Below are 16,567 nucleotides of genomic sequence, written 5' to 3' on the forward strand. Positions count from 1 at the left end.
TGGTACCTCCCCCCCCAACTTCTCCTTTCTGGTACCTCCCTCCCCAACTTCTCCTTTTCTGGTACCTCCCCTCCTCAACTTCTCCTTTTGTGGTACCTCCCCCTCCTCAACTTCTTTTTTGGTACCTCCCCCTCCTTAACTTCTCCTTTTCTGGTACCTCCCCCTCCTCACCTTCTCCTTTTCTGGTACCTCCCCCTCCTCAACTTCTTTTGTGGTACCTCCCCTTCCTCACCTTCTCCTTTTCTGGTACCTCCCCCCCCTCAACTTCTCCTTTTCTGGTACCTCCCCTCCTCAACTTCTCCTTTCTGGTACCTCCTCCCCAACTTCTCCTTTTCTGGTACCTCCCCTCCTCAACTTCCTTTTGTGGTAACTCCCCCTCCTCAACTCTCTCAACCTTTGTGGTACCTCTCCCTCCTCAACTTCTCCTTTTCTGGTACCTCCCCCCCCAACTTCTCCTTTGTGGTACCTCCCCTCCTCAACTTCTCCTTTTGTGGTACCTCCCTCCCCCAACTTCTCCTTTTCTGGTACCTCCCCCTCCTCAACTTCTTTTCTGGTACCTCCCCTCCTCAACTTCTCCTTTTGTGGTACCTCCCCCTCACCTTCTCCTCTTCTGGTACCTCCTCCCCAACTTCTCCTTTTGTGGTACCTCCCCCTCCTCAACTTCTCCTTTTGTGGTACCTCCCCCTCCTCAACTTCTCCTTTTATGGTACCTCTCCCTCCTCAACTTCTCCTTTTGTGGTACCTCCCCCTCCTCAACTTCTCCTTTTCTGGTACCTCCCCCTCCTCAACTTCTCCTTTCTGGTACCTCCTCCCCAACTTCTCCTTTGTGGTACCTCCCCTCCTCAACTTCTCCTTTTGTGGTACCTCCCCCTCCTCAACTTCTCCTTTTGTGGTACCTCCCCCTCCTCAACTTCTCCTTTTCTGGTACCTCCCTCCCCCAACTTCTCCTTTTCTGGTACCTCCCTCTCCTCAACTTCTCCTTTTCTGGTACCTCCCCCTCCTCAACTTCTTTTTGGTACCTCCCCTCCTCAACTTCTCCTTTTCTGGTACCTCCCCTCCTCACCTTCTCTTTTTCTGGTACCTCCCCTCCTCAACTTCTTTTCTGGTACCTCCCTTCCTCACCTTCTCCTTTCTGGGACCTCCTCCCCAACTTCTCCTTTTCTGGTACCTCCCCCTCCTCAACTTCTCCTTTTGTGGTACCTCCCCCTCCTCAACTTCTTTTTTGGTACATTCCCCTCCTCAACTTCTCCTTTTCTGGTACCTCCCCCTCCTCACCTTCTCCTTTTCTGGTACCTCCCCCTCCTCAACTTCTTTTCTGGTACCTCCCCTTCCTCACCTTCTCCTTTTCTGCTACCTCCCTCACCCAACTTCTCCACACTTTTCACGTCTGAATACGCTATCATAAGGTTTATCAAGATCAATATTGACCATGTGAAAAGCCCTCTGCTTTTCTCTGTATTTCTCTATTACCTGGCGGATGGAGAATATTCCATTAATTGTGCTAATCCCTTTCATGAAGCCTGGTTGCTGTTTTCGACTCTCAGCTAAGTCTTCCGTCCATAATCAGTCCTTTTTGGTATGGGCCCCTCCTAAACTCCTTTTTTCTCACTACTTTGCACGTCCCTTCCTCTCTTTGAAACTCGGTATCATTGTGCTCTCCCACCATTTCTCTGGTATAATTTCTTTTTTCATGATTGACTTCTTTAGCTCCCAAAGCATATCTATACCCTCCTCACCCAGAGTCTTCTAGCCTCAGCAGATATGCCATCTGCCCCAACGGCTTGACCTCTCTTCATCTTTCTCAGCGCTTCCTTTACCTATCTTCTCCTCCTCAACTATCTCAACACTTTATGTCTAGAATACACATATTACCATACAGATATGAATCAAGGCGTTACAGTAAACCTATATCTAAAAGAAGAATATTGGATCAGATGACAGGACAGAGTTAGAAGCGATAACATAAGGAAATTAATTAAATTCCATATATAGATGAGATAGTGATGGAAAATATTCCATTAATTGTGCTAATCCCTCTTGGGAAATCGAAGCCTGGTTGTCAGCTTTCATCTATGGTAGCAGAAGAATTAGGAGACCCAGACCTAATGAGATGACGACTCTGAGAAGGGAGAATTGTGAAGATTTGTGGAAGACAAAGCACAGTTGCGGAATTTTATAGAGGCCTTTGCATCGCGCACTGTTTGGAAGAAGTATTCCTTAGTTTAAAGACCACTGAGTGATTAACAGCTCTCTCTCCCAGAGATTTCTCTGAAGGATTAATTTTTTTTTTTCATGATAAGAACCAATTGGTTACCTCCCAAAGCATACCTATACCCTCCTCACCCAGGAATCTTCTAACCACATTATAGCAGATAATGAATTTCTATCACCAGAAATAAATTCTCTGAATTCTTCATTCATCTGGAGACTCGAACTCGGGCCTTCCTGCTAGCCGATCTTCTTTGTCCAACGAGGAACTGCCATTGGGAACGATGATCTACCCACACATAGGTATGTCTTTCTCTCTTTGATTTAGTACTAAACCTTACCATTTGACAGATATTCATCACGTTGTACAGTAATACCTTCATCTAAAAATATGCAATTGGTCAGGTAGATATTATAACACCACTCACTAACAGCTTTTGACTAACATTCAGTGAAGAACTTCCAGTTATCTTTTACATTCATTATTTCGATGAGAAGATAATGATGCAAACAAATTAGTGCCCCGTATAACAAAAACAAAGAAAATAATCTCTAACAGTACCATTAATCGATTATTGAAGGAAATATAACCTATATAATGTATATGGGCATCTATATATATAGAAGAATTATATATATAGACCTAATGAGATACTGACTATATATAATGAATATTTGTTACATTTGTGACAGACAAATGCACAGTTGACTGTGAAACCAGGGTTTTTGCATCGCGCACTGTTTTTCAAGGAAGAAGAAATCACCTTCACTTTAACATTTGACCACTGAGGGCTAGTATTAACAGCTGATTCATCTACACTAGAGAGACTGGCCCCTCAAGGATCAAAAGACTTATTTGATCCCCGATGGCTAGTAAAACAAAAAACAGTTTACCTAGCAACCGTGGGACCTCGGGATCAAAAATTATCCCTAAGTGCATGTGATCCCCGAGGGGCTAGTACTAAACACAGAGAAACACATTTGGTCCTGAGGGGCTAGTACTAAACACGTAAAAACAGTTTAGATTAATCCCCTTCGGGGATCAAATGTTCCTAAGTGAATTGGTGATTTCACGAATTCCCTGAAAATTTCGTGAAATCCCTGGTTTGACAATCTTACTGTAACATATACACAAACATTAAGCTACAAAATGTTGTTTAATATCCAATTCGCCGAATGGTTAGCGACGTCGATTGTAAGTCGTTGATACGTACTGTCGGGCTTTCGAGTCTCCCAGTTACCGAATCATTTATCAACTACAGTAGTACAATTCCCGTTTGGTGATATTCCCGAAGTAGAGCGAATCTGATATGAAACGACAATTGTAGCTTAATGTTTTATATATATATATATATATATATATATATATATATATATATATATATATATATATATATATATACATACATATATATATATATATATGTCACCAAAAGGAATTATACTAGTTGATAAATGATTCTGTACCTGGGAGACTCAAAATATTTATATATATATATATATATATATATATATATATATATATATATATATATATATATATATATATATATATATATATATGTACAGTATGTGTGTGTGTTTTGTTTGTACAGTATGTATGTGTTTAGAGTAAATGAAGAAAACGGTTGAAAGGTAAAGAAAGCAAAGGATCAAAGAATAAAAAAAAGTTGCAGACATAATGTCTGAGAGGAATGAGACTTCTAGCCAATATAATGATCATTTGAAAAGTTGTTGAATGTGAGGTTTAGAACAGAGGTAGATGGAGATTACGCAAGTGTGGAAGAGGTTAGCGTCTTTCGAACAAGACTGCTGAAGATATGAGGAGATCAGTGATCGACTGAAGAATTGAAAAGTGTCATGAGTTGTTGAACGGATTGCAAATGAACTGCTAGTCCACGTTTTGGACGTATGCCTGAATAACGGAATAACCCCCAGAAATGAATGAGAGGAATAAGTAATCCTCTATATAGGGATAAGATTGATAGAATCACAGAGGCATAACTATACTAGTATACGGAGAAAGGAATATAATAAGATTTTGATTGAGAGAATAAGACAAATGACCGGAGAACTGACAGAGGAAAAGCTTTGCTTAGACGAGGAAGCGGGAGAGTGCATCAAGTTTTGTATGAAACAATTGTGGGAAAAATTTGGCAGTACAGGTGTATGTGGCATATCTAGACCTAATGATATCATATGATCAAACTGATCAAGGTCAAAGGTAGAGGGTGTTGAGTATATGAGTCTATCAGTCGAGAAACATGCCAAGCGCCATCCTGGGCCAAAGTATTTTTTAATAGAATTTTTTTATAATTTAAAAATGGCACTTAGGATGTTTCTCGACTGAATCGCTCATATATAGTGTACAGGACTTTCTGAGAGTAGTTACTATTCTTTTGAAGGAAAGGAACTTTTATTTTTTGAACAAGCACTGGTAGACATGAAAGTAACCAGGTCTCAGACAATGATGTGCCATTTATCTATAGCTATTTGATATCCCAATGGATGAAGGATTGCAGGAAGTCAGAGAAAGGAAGTTAGATGTAAATGCAAGGTTTGGAATCAGAAAATGGGCCATGCTTAGAGTTTAGAGTGGCTGATGTTCGCAAATCATATATATATAGCGCTGTTTTGGGATAATGAAGCAAAGGATCAGAGACCAGAGAAAGACACTGAAAATGTTGGTAAGAGTAGGAAGTTTAGAGTGAATGTGAGCACGAGTAGGATTATGGTAGTAAATGGAAAACACGAAGAAGGGCCAGTGAATGTTAATATGGAATGTATGAGAATGGAAGTAGTTGAATCATACTGTAATGGATGATATTAGGCTGAGAAAAGGGAATGGTCACAGATTATGCGAAGCAAGGAAGGCAACGGGGTTTACGCAAAACATCTGGAAATGAAGGTAAGCATCTATGGAATCCTGTGTTAGGACATAGAAGTTAAGTGTAACTGGTGAATGCAAATGAACGAAGAAGTTAATTGTAAATGGTGAATGCAAATGAACGAAGAAGTTAATTGTAAATGGTGAATGCAAATGAACGAAATATGGTAGAAACTTTTCAGATGAAATTTTTTTTGTAGCATAAGTCGAGTTTATGAAATGAGGAATGGAGAGATACGAAAAAACTAAATATTTTAGGATAAAAGAATACATTGATGCATGTGTTTTGAGAACATTTAATTATACGGAGAAAATGAAGGACCGTAAGCCCGTGAAAAGAGAGTAGGATTTGCAGGAGCTAAGAGGACGGAGGACAGGAGGACCCAGGACTGCTAGAACTGAACAGTATTGGAACAGGGTTTGGGGCTGGGGGGGGGGGGACGGCTTCGGTATCCAGAAAGTGGAAGAGTGCGAATAGGTTAGAGGTGAAGAGCGCTTGGCGTTGTTTTTTATCTCTGGAACAGCCCTGTATATACATGAGGCCATTAGTCGTATTCCCAACAGCTCTACTACCACTACGGACCCGTACCAACCCCAGTGAAATTCTGTTGTTACAGTGGACAGCGCCGTTAGCTCTTAATGGTAGGGTTCACACACAAAATACTTTAATAGATTTAGTAATATCAAGTACATACGGTCAATTCTGAACATGTACGTAAATTTTTTGTACATCTCATCAGTCAGTTGATTATAATGGAGTCAGTAACTAACTATGGTTGCATCACAGGACTGGTACCTTCTAATGGCAGTGTGTTTATATAGCCCCAGAACTCGTCTCTATACACAAGCCGTTTAGATTTCACTGTATAAATAAGTAGCTTGATACAGTGTTGTATTAATGTTATCTCTAGATATATTAAACTTCAATGGCTTCAGTTAAATGAGTTGTGTTTGGTTGTCCGTACCAATCTTCCATATGAAATATAATTCAACCAATTGCCACCGTGGATACATCCTGTCGCTGGCAAATGTTAGTCTTGCTTTAAGTCATTCATCATGGAATTCAATAAAAGGAGTAAAATATATAGAGTACAATTGAAAACAGAGTTGATGGTGACTTAATTGAGTAGCCCAAGGACCCTGGTTATCCAAGGGACTAATACTCGCATTCTTCCTCCAGAAGCTTGGAAAAGGCAGGATACCCTCTCTGGCCAGTGTGTCTTCCTCTCACTTCAAGTAAGGTATTTGTCTATTTTTTTTTTTTTTTTATGTCATTTGGTACTACCTTTTCCAGTAACTCTCTTGCACATGTATGAATTACTTTGAATTATTTAATTCCTGCAATGCCGAAACTGGGACTTGGTCCCAATTTCAAAATGCGGTTGTAGGGGGCGAAATTTGACCTACTTCCAGAAATACCAAAATAATTTCGATACAAACCTGGAGAAATGGGTCAATTTTAATTTTGAGCGTGGCTGGAATCATTATTTCCTCCTCCTTATCCCCCCCACACTCTCTCTCTCTCTCTCTCTCTCTCTCTCTCTCTCTCTCTCTCTCTCTCTCTCTCTCTCCTGCCTGTCTCTGTCTGCTTGTGTGGTTGCAAGCCTGAAATTAGTTACCAGTCTCAAAACTGATTGCCAGTTTCGCAAATGCTGATCCCCACCTCTCTCTCTCTCTCTCTCTCTCTCTCTCTCTCTCTCTCTCTCTCTCTCTATTAAAATAGGATGATTTTATTGTTCCTTTTAATGAATTTTTACATTTTCTTTTATTTTTCGGAGGGGCGTGTGATTTAAAAGGCATCTTCCTGATATATATATTTTGGAGATGTAATCGGTTGAGAGAGCTGTTGTGAAGTTTCTGTGAGGAGAGAATCGGGAGGGTCATTTCCCTATTGTGTTTGTTGTCATGAATAAAGTCTCATCATTTAACAACATTCTTTTTTGAGTTAAGACTGGGGTGACAGTGAACTAATCCTCTCAGCAGTCTAGTTATAAATGTTAATTTCGACTCTGCTGTAAATATTCCTGTTGGATTCATGGTTTGTATTTAGTATGGAAATGAGCCTATCACATTATGCATAAAAACAACAACAACAATAATTATAATAATAATTTTTGCACTAATAAGATCTTTCAAAAGAACTCAAACATGTAAGAAAGTTATTGAAAAGGTTAATGATATGCATACAACAATAAGACAGCTTGTCCTTCAAATTCCCCTTTAACATAAGTGGAAGGCAAACTGGACAAAAGCGAGCTTCTATAGGAAGGACGTGAGCGTTCCCTTTGGATAACCAGAGTCCCTGGGCCACAGTTAAGCTAGGAAAGACGACCACTTTAGGCAACAGGACCTTTGGGCTCCTCTAGGGAGATGCATCCGTTGCCACTGTATATCAATCTATATAATACTAAAACTCTGAAACGTTTGTTTGTTTGAATGCACACTTCGAGATTCGCGAGGCGCTAGCAGGAGCCGAAGACAGCTGGATTCTTGAAAACTTCTTCAGGAAGCCGTGATAATTCAGTAGATGTTTATCCAGGAGTTCTTCAGGAGCTGAAGACGGCTTCACAGGATCCTGGAGTCGTGAAGACGTCTTCAAGAAGACGTTACAATCAAATAAGCGGCTCTCCAGGAATTATTCAGGAACTGAAGACGTCTTCACATGATCCTGGAGTCTTTAAGACTTCAAGAAGTCGTTATAATCCATTGGGTGTCTCCAGGAATTCTTCAGGAGCTGAAGACGTCTTCAAGAAGACGTTATAATCCAATGGGCGTTTCTTCATGAGTCCTTCAGGAGACGGAAGAATTCTAAGCAGAATGGTTCCGAAGACAGATTCAGGATTTCTCCAGAGATTTTGCAAATTCACATATTTCACAGATGACAAACACTACAGACTGACTTCCAGAAGTTCCAGGTTATTCTTATATCAGCTAATGAAGAAAATATGGAAAAATTAAATAAACAAGGAAGGTTTCATCTCTAACCTAGACTTGATTGAGATATACTAAATATTAAATGCTATAGATTCTTAAAGATTGATTTATGCAAGAGAGCAAAGATAAGAAAGTAAATTCTTTCTATCAATTCTTTCTTCTTCTCCTCGTTTAAACTACATCATATATATATATATATATATATATATATATATATATATATATATATATATATATATATATATATATATCATACATATATTTCTGACTCACATCAGGATCAACCCAGGTCATTCAAATGAAAGACCTGGGTTCGATCCTGATATGAGTCAGAAACTTATTTCTGTTATATATATATATATATATATATATATATATATATATATATATATATATATATATATATATATATCTCTATATATCTATATATCTATATATTTATATATATATATATATATATATATATATATATATATATATATATATATATATATATATATGCCTGTACATTTTGTCATGAAGGGTGACAATTTTTATATATTAAGCTACAAGTGTCGCATCATCAAATTCACTCTATCTCGGGAATAACATACACCCGATGGGGAATTATCATTGATATGCGATTCTTCACCACTTCACCATGGTTTTTTTTTTTTTTTTTTTTGCAAAGGCAAATTTTATTCTATCGACCCCTTCCGGAGTATGAGAATTACAAAATTACACAAACATATATATTTTACACAAAAACCACAAAAAGAAGAGACCAACAGATTGCAACCATATTTATGTACACATATATTTAGCAAATTACATATTTAAAGCATAAAAGGTATTCTGACAAAGGAAAGTACATACATTGAAAATAATACCAGAATAATGAAAATCCTAGAAAGTATTAAATCTAAACTAAAGACATTATAACGTTAACAAACTTTGCAAGTCTTTTCAATTCTCTAACTACTTGTATTGAGGAGCAGATTGAATTTAAAAGTGGTAGGTCTTCTACAATAGTAGGGCTTAAAGGTATCTCTCTCTTATTTCTCTAATCACAGGACAAACTAAAACATAATGATATTCATCCCCAACTTCAGTGCTGTTGCATAGTCTGCAAGGGTGCTGATTCTCAGTCAGAATATCTTTCAGTTGCTACAGGAAGTTTGTGGGTACCACACCTATATTTACTAAGGGCAATTCTTTCTGGTATATCTAAATTTATAATATACTTTTCTTGGCCAAATTCAGTCTTAAAAAAGTTTATAATTACTACATAATATATTTCTTTCTACTTCTGCATGCCACTGTTGTCTCTCTATATCTTTGAGTTTCATTTCTAGGCTATTTATTATCCACGTGTGATTGAAATTTTCTGGGTGTTCCCATATTTTGATATACCACATGAATCAAGGATAGTTTTAATTTTATGGATCAACTAGACTTATACTCATTCGACTCATACAGAATTCTAAGAAAACGATAAAAACATTTGACAATCAACTACCGACTGATTGGGAAACGACGGCATGCAGTGGCTTTTTTTTACCATTTAGCCATCAAGAGATGTGTAATAGATACGACTCTGCTGTATACAAGCCTCTCGAAATCAGGATTTTGTACTTAGAATCGTAGATACTTATAAATTTTTGTCATATACACCGTGATATATATATGTACACACATATATATATATATATATATATATATATATATATATATATATATATATATATATATATATATATATATATATATATATATATATATATATATATTATAATATGTATATACAGAATACACAGTATATATATATATATATATATATATATATATATATATATATATATATATATATATATATATATATATATATATGTGTGTGTGTGTGTGTGTGTGTGTATGTATATATATAACCTAGCCACTGGGTGGCAATCCGGCCCAACTCAGGCCCGGTCCCAGGCCGGTATAGATAGGAAGAGTTGGAGTCAGGAAGGACATCCGTCCGCATGACATATACCAATGTCAGTTGTGAAATGAGCCGTTCAAGACAGAAACGACTGGAGGAAATTCATTAAAAACAGCGACCCCGGTTGGGGATTGAGATAGAAGAAGAGAAAGATTGTACATATGAACAATTATAATGTGAAAGGAGAAGCAGGATTAAATGTGCCGGTTATTTATTGTCTTAATATTAGTAAATTCTTTAAAGTTATTTACTCAGTGGTGCCTTAGCTTAAAGAGTTTTCATAATGTTACCACGTTTGCTTATTAATAGTCCAATCACACATTTCAATAAATCTACAAGTATGAATTTAGTATATATATTTTCATTTTATTAATTTTTCGCGCCAGTACGTTCCCCTCATTTTTGCCAAATATGTTTATTATCCTACTGATTTCTCTCCGCCTATATGTTAAAAGTCAAGTATACCTTAGTTTTACCAGACCACTGAGCTGATTAACAGCTCTCCTAGAGAGGGCTGGCCCGAAGGATTAGACTTATTTTACGTGGCTAAGAACCAATTGGTTACTTAGCAACGGGACCTACAGCTTATTGTGGAATCCGAGCCACATTATAGCGAGAAATGAATTTCTATCACCAGAAATAAATTCCTCTAATTCTTCATTAGTCGGCCGGAGACTCGAACTCGGCCTAGCGAGTGCTAGCCCACAACTGTACCGACTCGGCCAACGAGGAACTCCACCTATATGTAACTGGTCAAGTTCTGCAAACATCAATGCTTGTTTGTTCTTTGATTTTTCGAGACATTCGTCTTGTTCTTCCGCGCATTTCGTCTTTTTGTTCTATATCTTGCCTCAGGTCACTTTGTCTTTGGTTTTCCTAGCTTGAAGAAGTCAGTATCTTCACTCCTTGTTATTTCTTGACTTCGTTTCACCCGTTTTATTGTGCCGCCCCCTTTCTTTGTCCTATTTCTAGCTCTCATTTAGGGTGCTTTGTATGCATTGCCTTTGTCTTGAATAATTTCTGTTTTATTTCCTCTTCAACTTGCCTTTACAACAGTTAACAATATTGTTAGTGTTTGTTAGTCGAATGATGACAAATATTAAGAATATATTATCGCCCCTAAATTTTTCTCTAGATTTCTGTACCTAGACCTAATATAACATACATAATGTAAATAATTTTTATTATTACGTATGCTCTGTGCATCCTAAAGGTCCTCTTGCCTATTGGCTTTCCTTGTTTTAAGCTTCCTTATCCTGGACTGCTATACGCGTCTGATTACATTATCCCCTTTTCGTTCCCAGGATTTACTTTATTCATAATCTCCTTTTTCAAAAGATTTTCCCGCCTCAGTTGATTCTTCTTCCTTATTTCTCTGTTGTCATTGTGTTACGTAATGATTTTTCTCATGATTTCTTTTTTATTTTAAAGGTTCATCTTTTGTCCCCTACGATTCATTCCTCTGGTACTTTTCAACCTTTCTTCGTCCGTACTGTCTCTGAGCCAGACTACATTCTCTGGTTTTCCTACTATCGCTCTTCATCCATAATATGCTCACCGATTCCTTGATTCCTTAAGTTCCAGGTTTCATAAAATGCCCTTCCATTTAGTATTTTGTCTATTCATGCTTTATTTATCGAGCGTCTGACTTTGATCTCCAGTTCTATTTTCGCTTCACCTCCATATTCTTTCTCTAAATTTTACAAGTTCTTCATTGGACGGGTCGGTATCGTTCTCGGATAGCACTGTGGTGGGCCCGCGTTCGATTCCCCGGCCGGCCAATGAAGAATTAGAGGAATTTATTTCTGGTGATAGAAATTCATTTCTCGCTATAATGTGGTTCGGATTCCACAGTAAGCTGTAAGTCCCGTTGCTAGGTAACCAATTGGTTCTTAGCCACGTAAAATAAGTCTAATCCTTCGGGCCAGCCTTCTCTCAGAGAGCTGTTAATCAGCTCAGTGGTCTGGTTAAACTAAGGTATACCGTACTTAATTTTCTAAATTTTACAGTATTATCTCTTTCATGTTTTCCTCTTATACCTCTCTGTCTTCGGAATGCTCTCCTTTCAGTAGTTTGTAATCAACTTCGGTTAGCACTGGACTCTCTTCATAATACAAGTAGTCTTCGCTAGAAAGTTGTTACGATTTCAGCGTTTTCTTCCTCACTATAAAAAGTACATAATTTGTTTCTTCTTATCTTTTGTATTTTTTTTAACTCTTTTCTCTCTTTCTAGCTTCTTTTCGCCTTTTGTGTTGTCATCACATCGCATACTCTGTCTCCTTATTCTTTATAGTTATTTTATTTTAAACTTGTTAGAGTAGCCGATCCAGTTTACGAGATGCGAGCAACTTTTTTTTCAATTACAGGTTTAATGGTTACTGTCTATTATGTTGTTCCTAGTGCGTGGGAATGTTAACAGGCTTGCGTGGGATGTATGAATGTTAAAGTATCGTGCAACAAGCAGTTTCATCAAAATTTTTAAACTATAAAGGGTATTTGTAAATCATTCTGGTTCCGATGACCTTATTTCAGTGACTTTAGTTTACGGAACTGAGCCAGAGTCAACTTTCTTTACTTTGACCTGTCACCAAAATGCCTCATTAACATTTTATTCTCCCTTTATCTCTCTTACATTAACTTTTGTTCAGTTCTCAATAATAATAATAATAATAATAATAATAATAATAATAATAATAATAGATTCCTTTTAACGTTTACATATCTGATGGGTCTCTTATTTCCTCTAGATGCTCATTCGAAGCTTTTCTTTCTAGATCTCGGACTTTAGCTCTCTGTCTTTTTCCGTTTAGATTTGATTTCTCGTTAGTTTGACGTTTTCACATATATTTGCCTCAGAAACATTCACCTCTCCACCTCAGGCTTGTCAAGGTTTTTTGCCATTATCTTGCTCTGTCCGAATAATGTTTTCAAAATAAATTTCTAATAAATTTTGGTCTTTTATTCTTTCAGGTGGACTTCTCTGTTCCTTTGGGCTCATTTTACTTCCGTTGAAATTTCTCTTTCTTTTGATTCTGTCTTGTTTACCTCAGCTTAGTTTTTGCTACATAGGCGCTTCTTTATCGATTTTCATGTTATATTTAAAAGGTATTTGGAAATTTGCCGTTTTCAGCCAAAGCGAAGATATTTTCTGACTGCTTATGCTGTGCATCGTGGGGTGACATCATTGCTTTACAACCTAACCTAAACTAACGTGATGTTAAAAATTATTCTAACAGACATCAACCAATTACCGGACATGCTGTTTGAACGGGACGTCTCATACAGCAGCAGAAATCTTCTGATGTATAGAAAACTGTACTGATAATTCCGTATACAGTCAATCGGCTATGTAAGGGAGTCTCTGTCGTCAAGATAGGATAATGAAAGAGAAGAATGGAGGCAGCGATAAGAAGAGAGTGGACGATCAACTTGCTCTTTAGGTGTTTACTAAAGGCGTATTTTAGGATGGTGCCTCGTTCATAAAGGCGAGTTACCATGCTCTCTAAATAAAGTCTATCACATTTGGCTCCACAGAAGGTTTTACCCTTGAGGGTCTCAGCAAGTCTTACATTCCCTTCTCCCTGTTACAACATTCCACACTTTACGAAATGCCAGGCCCTTGATTCGCTCCTTCATCAGTAACAACGCTGCAGGTTTTAAAGGAACCTGTCAAGGGTGTCGGCTCGCTAAAGATTCGAACCAGGGACCTCTAGCTGATGAGGCCACCACCCCAGCCATTGTGGTACAACGCACGCGCGCGTACGTGCGCACACCTACACACACACAACACAAACACAGACCTATATAATGTATATATATAAATTTCTGACTCACATCAGGATCGAACCCAGGTCTTTCAATTGAAAGGCAAGGGCACTGCCCACTAGGCCACACAAGTCCAAAAGAAGCTCTGAGGTTCCAACTTCTTTTAGATTTGTGTGGCCTAGTGGGCAGCGCCCTTGCCTTTCAATTGAAAGACCTGGGTTCGATCCCGATGTGAGTCAGAAATTTATTTCTGTTCCACACGTGATTGTGTGTTGATTATTTCTATAATGTATACATATATATGCACACACACACACATATATATGTATATATATTATATATATATATATATATATGTATATATATATATATATATATACATATACATATATATGTGTATGTGTGTATGCTAGTGTATTGGTTAATGTAATGAAGCTGGGTGATGCAGTGCCCACATAGTACACGTGCTATACACACAGGGGGAATTAAACATATACTCTTCCTTGTTTTACCCTTCGACCTTTTGACCTCTCGTGATGGATTCACTGCCTGGGATATAAACGTGATCTGGGTTTATGCCAGTGACTATTGGTATGTTATGTGAAGCATCTGGCTGAGGTACCAAGAACAAGGGCTAAAAGCGTTTTGATAGATGTGATGCTTTGAATTTACTCGAGTTAGCTTTATGTTCACCTACTTGGATGGTCTTATGGAACTTGCAGGTTGGTTATGATCACCTTAAAAATGAATATTGTATAATGACGATGAAAAACACCGCCCACTCTCTGATTATCGGTTAATTCGACACGAAGATGCCCAATGATATTTCCTGGAGAGAAAGTAACGCCTACATGAAGATAAGGTCACGGAAACAAAAATGCTATAACAATCGCAAGAAGGCAGTCAAGAGTCACTCAGGGGACTTTGAAGCAGAATACGAATAAGCTTACTACCGCTGGCCAGTCGACCCCCTGAGTCTCGGCAGATTCTGTCGGTAACCAGAAGTGTGGCGTCCTGGCAGAGTCAACATTGCCACTACATAGGATTGTTCAAGTTACAGTTTTGCCAGTAAAGTCCAGTGCCAGGAAGAATTCTTTCAATCAGCATTCGGTCACGGCTACATATATATGTGTATATATATATATATATAATGTGTATACAGTATATATATATGTTATGTTCTGAGGCCGGTTGGAAGATTGAAATTGGATTTTTACTGTCATTTGCCTTAGGGGCCAACAACTAGCGCTCAGAATACAAGCAATAAATGTAATGACCAAGATGGCTTACCTTGATATCACATCTAATTAAACAAGGAAATGGAGGTTGCCTTTCAAACCAGTCGAATAACTTTGAATTGAATTTATTTACAAAAACTGAGCAATCAGAAATTCAGTATGAAATGACTGACTGAGCAGCAAGCAAGGCACATACAACAATGTGCAATAAAAGCAAGACAATGCATAGCAAATAAATGAATCTGAAAGGGCTACAACCCTGAAAGAGTTTGACACACAAATGAAAACCACTGCTGTTGAGACTGGTTGATACTTCTAGTTTAGCTCAATGTGAACACAAAGGGGAGGACTGTGTAAAGCACCCCTGGACTGCTGATAGTCAGAAGACTCTTGCACATAGCAAGATGGCAGTTAAAAGTCTGAGGCTATTTGGTTCACAAGGGCAGGGGCAGACCACTCGAAGAGCCAGATAACAGGATTCTGGAAGAGAATTCCAGGCTAGCATTCAGATCTAATGGAAGAGCAGTGACAGCCAGCAAAAAGGTCAAAGGGAAATAGGTCTTATAGCTAAGGCTACTAGGGTCACAATAACAGCCCAATTACGGTCCTGACTGATCCTTCTGTCCCTAACGGCTTTCTGTCCCCCAAAATCACACGATGCTGGCTAAGACGTCGGCATTTTCCCCCCCAAATCAGACAATATGGGGTAGGATGTCTACATAGGTTCACCCCTAGTGGAGTGTCCTCCTGCCGACATTAAATTTGATTTCCTAGCTAACAGGCTCAAGGGACAAATATTTTCTAAATATGTGAAAATACATATACATATACATATATATATATATGTATATATGCAATATATATATATATATATATATATATATATATATATATATATATATATATATATACATGTATATATATCATATATAATTAAATATATATTTTCACATTTAGAAAATTCATTATGTAATATATATATATATATATATATATATATATATATATATATATATATATATATATATATATATATATATATATATATAGAAATAATCAATATACAAATAATCAACACACAATCACGTGTGGAACAGAAATAAATTTCTGACTCACATCAGGATCAACCCAGGTCTTTCAATTGAAAGGCAAGGGCGCTGCCCACTAGGCCCTACAAGACTTCGCAGTTAGCTTGCCCAGGTAATTCCTTGGGTGCAGTTGCTCTCAGGTTCCAACTTCTTTTATACTTGCCTTTCAATTGAAAGACCTGGGCTCGATCCTGATGTGAGTCAGAAATTTATATATATATATATATATATATATATATATATATATATATATATATATATATATATATATATATATATATATATATATATATATATATATATATATTTATATTACTTACTCAAAGACCGTGGCTGAATACTGAGCATTTACATTTTAACCACTGATGCCCATTTCAATTTACTTTATGCAAAACTTACCTTGGCTGGCTTTGAGGTACCATGGTCACTATGAATCCTTCCCTAGACACTGGGCACCAGAGTGTTATCGTCAAAGCCCTCTAGGTAA

The sequence above is a fragment of the Macrobrachium rosenbergii genome, chromosome 3, assembly GCF_040412425.1.
Source record: "Macrobrachium rosenbergii isolate ZJJX-2024 chromosome 3, ASM4041242v1, whole genome shotgun sequence".
Taxonomy (NCBI): Eukaryota; Metazoa; Arthropoda; class Malacostraca; order Decapoda; family Palaemonidae; genus Macrobrachium; species Macrobrachium rosenbergii.